The 12248-nt window shown below is 33.4% G+C and overlaps 1 long non-coding RNA gene across 1 annotated transcript; it reads left to right on the top strand.

Moving 5' to 3' along the window:
* Nucleotides 1-9670: 9670 nt before the first annotated feature.
* LOC118946500 lies at nucleotides 9671-11005 on the top strand. Its single transcript, XR_005041365.1, has 2 exons — nucleotides 9671-10766; nucleotides 10865-11005. It is a non-coding gene; the product is annotated as an uncharacterized LOC118946500 (long non-coding RNA).
* The last annotated feature ends 1243 nt before the right edge of the window (nucleotides 11006-12248 follow it).

Raw genomic sequence — 12248 nt, forward strand, 5'->3', positions numbered from 1 at the left:
CTGAGTAAGGTTGTATATTTTACTGACTGAGTAAGGTTGTATATTTTACTGACTGAGGTTTTATATTTTACTGACTGAGTAAGGTTGTATATTTTACTGACTGAGTAAGGTTGTATATTTTACTGACTGAGGTTTTATATTTTACTGACTGAGTAAGGTTTTATATTTTACTGACTGAGTAAGGTTGTATATTTTACTGACTGAGGTTGTATATTTTACTGACTGAGGTTTTATATTTTACTGACTGAGGTTTTATATTTTACTGACTGAGGTTTCATATTTTACTGACTGAGTAAGGTTTCATATTTTACTGACTGAGTAAGGTTTTATATTTTACTGACTGAGTAAGGTTTTATATTTTACTGACTGAGGTTTTATATTTTACTGACTGAGGTTTCATATTTTACTGACTGAGTAAGGTTTCATATTTTACTGACTGAGGTTTCATATTTTACTGACTGAGGTTTCATATTTTACTGACTGAGTAAGGTTTCATATTTTACTGACTGAGGTTTCATATTTTACTGACTGAGGTTTCATATTTTACTGACTGAGTAAGGTTTCATATTTTACTGACTGAGGTTTCATATTTTACTGACTGAGTAAGGTTTTATATTTTACTGACTGAGTAAGGTTTCATATTTTACTGACTGAGGTTTTATATTTTACTGACTGAGGTTTTATATTTTACTGACTGAGGTTTTATATTTTACTGACTGAGGTTTCATATTTTACTGACTGAGGTTTTATATTTTACTGACTGAGGTTTCATATTTTACTGACTGAGTAAGGTTTTATATTTTACTGACTGACTGAGGTTTCATATTTTACTGACTGAGTAAGGTTTCATATTTTACTGACTGACTGAGGTTTCATATTTTACTGACTGAGTAAGGTTTTATATTTTACTGACTGAGGTTTTATATTTTACTGACTGAGGTTTTATATTTTACTGACTGAGGTTTTATATTTTACTGACTGAGGTTTCATATTTTACTGACTGAGGTTTTATATTTTACTGACTGAGGTTTCATATTTTACTGACTGAGTAAGGTTTCATATTTTACTGACTGAGTAAGGTTTCATATTTTACTGACTGAGTAAGGTTTCATATTTTACTGACTGAGTAAGGTTTCATATTTTACTGACTGAGTAAGGTTTTATATTTTACTGACTGAGGTTTCATATTTTACTGACTGAGGTTTCATATTTTACTGACTGAGTAAGGTTTTATATTTTACTGACTGAGGTTTCATATTTTACTGACTGAGGTTTCATATTTTACTGACTGAGTAAGGTTTTATATTTTACTGACTGAGGTTTCATATTTTACTGACTGAGGTTTCATATTTTACTGACTGAGGTTTTATATTTTACTGACTGAGTAAGGTTTCATATTTTACTGACTGAGGTTTCATATTTTACTGACTGAGTAAGGTTTCATATTTTACTGACTGAGGTTTCATATTTTACTGACTGAGTAAGGTTTTATATTTTACTGACTGAGTAAGGTTTTATATTTTACTGACTGAGTAAGGTTTTATATTTTACTGACTGAGGTTTCATATTTTACTGACTGAGGTTTTATATTTTACTGACTGAGGTTTTATATTTTACTGACTGAGTAAGGTTTTATATTTTACTGACTGAGTAAGGTTTTATATTTTACTGACTGAGTAAGGTTTTATATTTTACTGACTGAGGTTTCATATTTTACTGACTGAGGTTTTATATTTTACTGACTGAGGCTTTATATTTTACTGACTGAGGTTTCATATTTTACTGACTGAGTAAGGTTTTATATTTTACTGACTGAGTAAGGTTTCATATTTTACTGACTGAGTAAGGTTTCATATTTTACTGACTGAGGTTTCATATTTTACTGACTGAGTAAGGTTTCATATTTTACTGACTGAGTAAGGTTTTATATTTTACTGACTGAGGTTTTAAATTTTACTGACTGAGTAAGGTTTTATATTTTACTGACTGAGTAAGGTTTCATATTTTACTGACTGAGTAAGGTTTTATATTTTACTGACTGAGTAAGGTTTCATATTTTACTAACTGAGTAAGGTTTTATATTTTACTGACTGAGTAAGGTTTCATATTTTACTGACTGAGGTTTTATATTTTACTGACTGAGTAAGGTTTCATATTTTACTGACTGAGGTTTTATATTTTACTGACTGAGGCTTTATATTTTACTGACTGAGTAAGGTTTCATATTTTACTGACTGAGTAAGGTTTTATATTTTACTGACTGAGTAAGGTTTTATATTTTACTGACTGAGTAAGGTTTCATATTTTACTGACTGAGTAAGGTTTTATATTTTACTGACTGAGTAAGGTTTCATATTTTACTGACTGAGTAAGGTTTTATATTTTACTGACTGAGTAAGGTTTTATATTTTACTGACTGAGGTTTTATATTTTACTGACTGAGTAAGGTTTTATATTTTACTGACTGAGTAAGGTTTCATATTTTACTGACTGAGTAAGGTTTTATATTTTACTGACTGAGTAAGGCTTTATATTTTACTGACTGAGTAAGGTTTCATATTTTACTGACTGAGTAAGGTTGTATATTTTACTGACTGAGTAAGGTTTTATATTTTACTGACTGAGTAAGGCTTTATATTTTACTGACTGAGTAAGGCTTTATATTTTACTGACTGAGTAAGGTTGTATATTTTACTGACTGAGGTTTCATATTTTACTGACTGAGTAAGGTTGTATATTTTACTGACTGAGGTTTCATATTTTACTGACTGAGGTTTTATATTTTACTGACTGAGGCTTTATATTTTACTGACTGAGTAAGGTTTCATATTTTACTGACTGAGTAAGGTTTCATATTTTACTGACTGAGTAAGGTTTCATATTTTACTGACTGAGGTTTCATATTTTACTGACTGAGTAAGGTTGTATATTTTACTGACTGAGGTTTCATATTTTACTGACTGAGGTTTTATATTTTACTGACTGAGGCTTTATATTTTACTGACTGAGTAAGGTTTCATATTTTACTGACTGAGTAAGGTTTCATATTTTACTGACTGAGTAAGGTTTCATATTTTACTGACTGAGGTTTTATATTTTACTGACTGAGGTTTTATATTTTACTGACTGAGGTTTCATATTTTACTGACTGAGGCTTTATATTTTACTGACTGAGTAAGGTTTTATATTTTACTGACTGAGGTTTCATATTTTACTGACTGAGGTTTCATATTTTACTGACTGAGTAAGGTTTTATATTTTACTGACTGAGGTTTCATATTTTACTGACTGAGTAAGGTTTTATATTTTACTGACTGAGGTTTCATATTTTACTGACTGAGGTTTCATATTTTACTGACTGAGTAAGGTTTTATATTTTACTGACTGAGTAAGGTTTCATATTTTACTGACTGAGTAAGGTTTTATATTTTACTGACTGAGTAAGGTTTCATATTTTACTGACTGAGTAAGGTTTCATATTTTACTGACTGAGGTTTCATATTTTACTGACTGAGGTTTCATATTTTACTGACTGAGGTTTCATATTTTACTGACTGAGGTTTCATATTTTACTGACTGAGTAAGGTTTTATATTTTACTGACTGAGGTTTTATATTTTACTGACTGAGGTTTTATATTTTACTGACTGAGGTTTTATATTTTACTGACTGAGGTTTCATATTTTACTGACTGAGGTTTCATATTTTACTGACTGAGTAAGGTTTCATATTTTACTGACTGAGTAAGGTTTTATATTTTACTGACTGAGTAAGGTTTTATATTTTACTGACTGAGTAAGGTTTTATATTTTACTGACTGAGGTTTTCTATTTTACTGACTGAGTAAGGTTTTATATTTTACTGACTGAGGTTTTATATTTTACTGACTGAGTAAGGTTTTATATTTTACTGACTGAGTAAGGTTTTATATTTTACTGACTGAGTAAGGTTTTATATTTTACTGACTGAGTAAGGTTTTATATTTTACTGACTGAGGTTTTATATTTTACTGACTGAGGTTTCATATTTTACTGACTGAGTAAGGTTTCATATTTTACTGACTGAGTAAGGTTTTATATTTTACTGACTGAGTAAGGTTTTATATTTTACTGACTGAGTAAGGTTTTATATTTTACTGACTGAGGTTTTATATTTTACTGACTGAGTAAGGTTTTATATTTTACTGACTGAGGTTTTATATTTTACTGACTGAGGTTTCATATTTTACTGACTGAGTAAGGTTTTATATTTTACTGACTGAGTAAGGTTGTATATTTTACTGACTGAGTAAGGTTGTATATTTTACTGACTGAGTAAGGTTGTATATTTTACTGACTGAGTAAGGTTGTATATTTTACTGACTGAGGTTTTATATTTTACTGACTGAGTAAGGTTGTATATTTTACTGACTGAGTAAGGTTGTATATTTTACTGACTGAGGTTTTATATTTTACTGACTGAGTAAGGTTTTATATTTTACTGACTGAGTAAGGTTGTATATTTTACTGACTGAGGTTGTATATTTTACTGACTGAGGTTTTATATTTTACTGACTGAGGTTTTATATTTTACTGACTGAGGTTTCATATTTTACTGACTGAGTAAGGTTTCATATTTTACTGACTGAGTAAGGTTTTATATTTTACTGACTGAGTAAGGTTTTATATTTTACTGACTGAGGTTTTATATTTTACTGACTGAGGTTTCATATTTTACTGACTGAGTAAGGTTTCATATTTTACTGACTGAGGTTTCATATTTTACTGACTGAGGTTTCATATTTTACTGACTGAGTAAGGTTTCATATTTTACTGACTGAGGTTTCATATTTTACTGACTGAGGTTTCATATTTTACTGACTGAGTAAGGTTTCATATTTTACTGACTGAGGTTTCATATTTTACTGACTGAGTAAGGTTTTATATTTTACTGACTGAGTAAGGTTTCATATTTTACTGACTGAGGTTTTATATTTTACTGACTGAGGTTTTATATTTTACTGACTGAGGTTTTATATTTTACTGACTGAGGTTTCATATTTTACTGACTGAGGTTTTATATTTTACTGACTGAGGTTTCATATTTTACTGACTGAGTAAGGTTTTATATTTTACTGACTGACTGAGGTTTCATATTTTACTGACTGAGTAAGGTTTCATATTTTACTGACTGACTGAGGTTTCATATTTTACTGACTGAGTAAGGTTTTATATTTTACTGACTGAGGTTTTATATTTTACTGACTGAGGTTTTATATTTTACTGACTGAGGTTTTATATTTTACTGACTGAGGTTTCATATTTTACTGACTGAGGTTTTATATTTTACTGACTGAGGTTTCATATTTTACTGACTGAGTAAGGTTTCATATTTTACTGACTGAGTAAGGTTTCATATTTTACTGACTGAGTAAGGTTTCATATTTTACTGACTGAGTAAGGTTTCATATTTTACTGACTGAGTAAGGTTTTATATTTTACTGACTGAGGTTTCATATTTTACTGACTGAGGTTTCATATTTTACTGACTGAGTAAGGTTTTATATTTTACTGACTGAGGTTTCATATTTTACTGACTGAGGTTTCATATTTTACTGACTGAGTAAGGTTTTATATTTTACTGACTGAGGTTTCATATTTTACTGACTGAGGTTTCATATTTTACTGACTGAGGTTTTATATTTTACTGACTGAGTAAGGTTTCATATTTTACTGACTGAGGTTTCATATTTTACTGACTGAGTAAGGTTTCATATTTTACTGACTGAGGTTTCATATTTTACTGACTGAGTAAGGTTTTATATTTTACTGACTGAGTAAGGTTTTATATTTTACTGACTGAGTAAGGTTTTATATTTTACTGACTGAGGTTTCATATTTTACTGACTGAGGTTTTATATTTTACTGACTGAGGTTTTATATTTTACTGACTGAGTAAGGTTTTATATTTTACTGACTGAGTAAGGTTTTATATTTTACTGACTGAGTAAGGTTTTATATTTTACTGACTGAGGTTTCATATTTTACTGACTGAGGTTTTATATTTTACTGACTGAGGCTTTATATTTTACTGACTGAGGTTTCATATTTTACTGACTGAGTAAGGTTTTATATTTTACTGACTGAGTAAGGTTTCATATTTTACTGACTGAGTAAGGTTTCATATTTTACTGACTGAGGTTTCATATTTTACTGACTGAGTAAGGTTTCATATTTTACTGACTGAGTAAGGTTTTATATTTTACTGACTGAGGTTTTAAATTTTACTGACTGAGTAAGGTTTTATATTTTACTGACTGAGTAAGGTTTCATATTTTACTGACTGAGTAAGGTTTTATATTTTACTGACTGAGTAAGGTTTCATATTTTACTAACTGAGTAAGGTTTTATATTTTACTGACTGAGTAAGGTTTCATATTTTACTGACTGAGTAAGGTTTCATATTTTACTGACTGAGTAAGGTTTTATATTTTACTGACTGAGTAAGGTTTCATATTTTACTGACTGAGTAAGGTTTTATATTTTACTGACTGAGTAAGGTTTTATATTTTACTGACTGAGTAAGGTTTTATATTTTACTGACTGAGGTTTTATATTTTACTGACTGAGTAAGGTTTTATATTTTACTGACTGAGTAAGGTTTCATATTTTACTGACTGGGGTTTTATATTTTACTGACTGAGTAAGGTTTTATATTTTACTGACTGAGGTTTCATATTTTACTGACTGAGTAAGGTTTCATATTTTACTGACTGAGGTTTCATATTTTACTGACTAAGGTTTTATATTTTACTGACTGAGGTTTTATATTTTACTGACTGAGTAAGGTTTTATATTTTACTGACTGAGTAAGGTTTTATATTTTACTGACTGAGGTTTTATATTTTACTGACTGAGTAAGGTTTCATATTTTACTGACTGAGGTTTCATATTTTACTGACTGAGTAAGGTTTTATATTTTACTGACTGAGGTTTCATATTTTACTGACTAAGGTTTTATATTTTACTGACTGAGGTTTTATATTTTACTGACTGAGTAAGGTTTTATATTTTACTGACTGAGTAAGGTTTCATATTTTACTGACTGAGGTTTTATATTTTACTGACTGAGTAAGGTTTTATATTTTACTGACTGAGGTTTCATATTTTACTGACTGAGGTTTCATATTTTACTGACTGAGGTTTTATATTTTACTGACTAAGGTTTTATATTTTACTGACTGAGGTTTTATATTTTACTGACTGAGTAAGGTTTTATATTTTACTGACTGAGTAAGGTTTCATATTTTACTGACTGAGTAAGGTTTTATATTTTACTGACTGAGGCTTTATATTTTACTGACTGAGGTTTTATATTTTACTGACTGAGGCTTTATATTTTACTGACTGAGGTTTTATATTTTACTGACTGAGGTTTTATATTTTACTGACTGAGGTTTTATATTTTACTGACTAAGGTTTTATATTTTACTGACTGAGGTTTTATATTTTACTGACTGAGTAAGGTTTTATATTTTACTGACTGAGTAAGGTTTCATATTTTACTGACTGAGTAAGGTTTTATATTTTACTGACTGAGGCTTTATATTTTACTGACTGAGTAAGGTTTTATATTTTACTGACTGAGGTTTTATATTTTACTGACTGAGTAAGGTTTCATATTTTACTGACTGAGGTTTTATATTTTACTGACTGAGGTTTCATATTTTACTGACTGAGTAAGGTTTTATATTTTACTGACTGAGGTTTTATATTTTACTGACTGAGTAAGGTTTCATATTTTACTGACTGAGGTTTTATATTTTACTGACTGAGGTTTCATATTTTACTGACTGAGTAAGGTTTTATATTTTACTGACTGAGGTTTTATATTTTACTGACTGAGGTTTCATATTTTACTGACTGAGGTTTTATATTTTACTTACTGAGTAAGGTTTCATATTTTACTGACTGAGTAAGGTTTTATATTTTACTGACTGAGGTTTTATATTTTACTGACTGAGTAAGGTTTCATATTTTACTGACTGAGGTTTCATATTTTACTGACTGAGTAAGGTTTTATATTTTACTGACTGAGGTTTTATATTTTACTGACTGAGGTTTCATATTTTACTGACTGAGGTTTCATATTTTACTGACTAAGGTTTCATATTTTACTGACTGAGGTTTTATATTTTACTGACTGAGGTTTTATACCTGTACCCCTTGGGGTCCCCAGGACCGAGTTTGGGAAATGCTGGGGTAGCCAATACTGCACAATATTTCCATACAATAGTGCAGGGCTCTCAAACCCTGTTCCTGGAGAGCTACCGTCCTGTAGGTTTAAACCTCATTCCTGTTCCTAGAAAGCTACCCTCCTGTAGGTTTAAAACTCCAACCCTGTTCCTGGAGAGATACCATTCTGTAGGCTTAATCTCCAACCCTGTTCCCGGAGAGCTACCGCCCAGTGGGTTTAAACTCCAACCCTGTTCCTGGAGAGATACCATTCTGTAGGCTTAATCTCCAACCCTGTTCCCGGAGAGCTACCGCCCAGTAGGTTTTAACTCTAAACAAAAACAATAACAACAACAGCTAAAAGAACCAGGAAGTTGGAAATGCGTGCGTAACAAGTTGTAATGTACCACCCGTTGTTTTCTCTCCCCCTTCAACACCAGTTAAGACAAGACACCTTGTCCAACAGGGTTGTTGGCCACAGTAAGCAGGCGTGGTGTCATGTCACTGGGCAGACACTAGGAGGAGCTCCTGTTTTCTGTGTTTCCAGAACTCAGCGATACAAACACAGGGGCCGGTGTATCCTGGAGAAAGCGTGTCCTGTCTTGGTGCTGAAACCATGACAACGTCTTTGTTTTTGGTTGGCTCCCTCTTTTATTAAACATTGTCTGTTGGGTTGAGGAGTGGGGGATGTATGGGCTATGTATATTTGTTTGAAATATTATATTACAGAAGTAGCCTACAATATTTTATAGATTATTAATTGGCAACATTTTAAAACTTTAAGCACATTAATTTGCCCATTTCTTGAAGATATTTCAAGGTTTATTTTCTTTTTTTTCTTCTTAAGAGTTGTGTTCTTACAGATCTCTAATACACTGACCATTTGGTTTGCTATTGAAGACAGTGACAGACACTGGGGTAGGTGCTGTTTTAATACAGCATCTTTACAACAGGAGTTGGTTGTTGGATGGTTCTGGCCTGCTATGGTTATCATGTCTTTCCTTGCCTGCCTTAACAGTCCTTGTGTTGTGTCTCAGTTCTTTCCCCGAGTGACTGGCGGTCAGCCATGCGAATGTCCCCACAGGTCCAGTTTGACCCAGAGTCCCACTCCCAGGTGTGTGTTTAACCACTAGGCTGTGTGTTGTGACCAGTAGACAGACAACATTTAATGAACCCCAGCTGACAGAAGACCCATCCCTGGCCCTTCAGTGTGTAGGGGTCAAAGGTGAGAGGTCAGAGGGAGTGACCGTATGTTTGTCTGTCAGCTGGTCATTGTAGATAGATGATGCTACTTCACTGCAGGACCAGAACAACCCCTTTATCCTTACTCAACCTCGATTTTGAGGGCATGCAGCCATCTCCAGCATATACAAATATCAGAATAATAATCCATACCATACATTATATTTATATATTTATTATATAAATATAATCAGTCAAAATAGTAATAATCCATTTCTTACATCCACATTGAATCGAGGTGAAACTTAACCATTGGGTTTGTGGACGTGTTTACGTTTTGTCTGCCTGAGTTGGTTATCCAGCGGTACGGGCTTCTATTGACAAGACGTCCAACAACAGTCACGTTTCAACAAAGGAATCCTGATTGAATTCTGTTCATTTTAAAACCAAAAAGGTGCCAAAAATGTTTTTGCCAAGAAAGAAACAAAAGTAAAACAACAACATGGCAAAAAAACAATAAAAACAACAACACATTACTTTTCATTTTGAAACGCTGAAGCTCAAACCAACATTCATTTTATTAGTTGTTTGTGCAAGAAGTAAATAAGCCAATAAAAACAGACAAGGTCAGCTGGGTGTCCTCCTCCAATGAGGAGGCTTGTCAGAAAGTCACATGACACATTCCCTAAACAGACGTCCAATCTCGAGTGTTACAAAGGAGACCAACACAAGGAAATGGTGGTTGTCAATAGTTACCACAGTCACAAAGTCATAAACCCCACCTATTTCAACAAATTCTCTTCTTAAAATGGGATTTAAACCTAACCCTAACCGTAATCACACTGCTAACCGTATGCCTAACCTTAAAGTAAGCTAATTTGTGTTTACATGCATTTTAATCATGTAGCCAATTTTTACTTTGTGGCTGTGGTAATTAGTGGAAACCGGAAGAGGTCCTATAGACGGGTAGGTTGTTTAGCAACAAAAAGCACGAGTGCGCAACTATGGGGCAAAACAGACGGGGTTGGCTTAGATTGTTGATAACATGTAAACTATATTTCGTGCCTATTGTTTTTTGAAAACGTAAATATATTTGCACAATGAGCACTTGCTGTCTCTCAAATACAGTTGTTGGTTAGCTAGCTAGCAATTTGTTTTACCATATTAGCATAGCTGTGACATCAGTCAAAACAAGACATTGTATCAAGAACAAGTTAAAACTTGCTGAAACAAGCCACCTACGATTCCCTACATGACATTGTCTTGTCATTGTTGCTCGCTGGTCATCCAGAACCACAACACATGGACTTCTGTCCCTTTGAAGCCCGTAGTGTTCAAGACGTTGTCAGCTAAGCCATCTATTCCGGAAAAGGTAAATTAATAAAGAAACCAAAGATATTTTATATTATAGGACCAAATTGAACACAGAAAAGTGGGTGTGTCCATGAAAAAAATGGCCCTTCTGTTTAGAACCACGGAACCAAGAAACCGCCTCGCGTCTCAACATGTTGGACCCAAGAACGTGCCGGACGCTAGGTGAAATGGAGCAAAGAGTGGAAACACTACGGTTTTCCAAGCAGGCCATATGCAAATAAATTAATCTGAACAGGCTCTCCCATCTCTTTATCCTCTCTTTATCCTCTCTCTCTCTCTCTGTCTATCTCTCTCTCTCTCTCTCTCTGTCTATCTCTCTCTGTCTCTCTCTCTGTCTCTCTCTCTCTCTCTCTGTCTCTCTCTGTCTCTCTCTCTCTCTGTCTCTCTCTCTCTCTCTGTCTCTCTGTCTGTCTCTCTTTCTCTCTCTCTCTCTCTCTCTCTCTCTGTCTCTCTCTCTCTCTCTCTGTCTCTCTCTCTCTCTCTCTGTCTCTCTCTCTCTCTCTCTGTCTCTCTCTCTCTCTCTGTCTCTCTCTCTCGCTCTCTCACTCACACACACACACACACACACACACACATTCTCTGTCTGAATTGAATGAATGTTATACCTCTGGGAAAGGCCTTGGTCTGAGGGTTTAGACCAGATCCGTTCCTCTGGGTTTAGAAAGTGCTGTATCAAGTCTACGCTGTTAGTCGACTATGTGCATCTTTATTGGTTGGTTTTTACAAACCACTTTCTCACTACACATCTATACTACTGACCTATCATAGTACTACCATCATACCACCTCTCACTACACATCTCTACTACCTATCATAGTGCTACCATCATACCACCTATCACTACACATATCTACTACCTATCATAGTACTACCATCATACCATCTCTCACTACACATCTCTACTACCTATCATAGTACTACCATCATACCACCTCTCACTACACATCTCTACTACCTATCATAGTACTACCATCATACCACCTCTCACTACACATCTATACTACTGACCTATCATAGTACTACCATCATACCACCTCTCACTACACATCTCTACTACCTATCAGTACTACCATCATACCACCTATCACTACACATATCTACTACCTATAGTACTACCATCATACCACCTATCACTACACATATCTACTACCTATAGTACTACCATCATACCACCTCTCACTACACATCTCTACTACCTATCATAGTACTACCATCATACCACCTATCACTACACATCTCTACTACCTATCATAATACTACCATCATACCACCTCTCACTACACATCTATACTACCTATCATAGTACTACCATCATACCACCTCTCACTACACATCTCTACTACCTATCATAGTACTACCATCATACCACCTCTCACTACACATCTCTACTACCTATCATAGTACTACCATCATACCACCTCTCACTACACATCTATACTACTACCTATCATAGTACTACCATCATACCACCTCTCACTAC

This window comes from Oncorhynchus mykiss, chromosome 32, assembly GCF_013265735.2.
Source record: "Oncorhynchus mykiss isolate Arlee chromosome 32, USDA_OmykA_1.1, whole genome shotgun sequence".
NCBI classification, from domain to species: domain Eukaryota; kingdom Metazoa; phylum Chordata; class Actinopteri; order Salmoniformes; family Salmonidae; genus Oncorhynchus; species Oncorhynchus mykiss.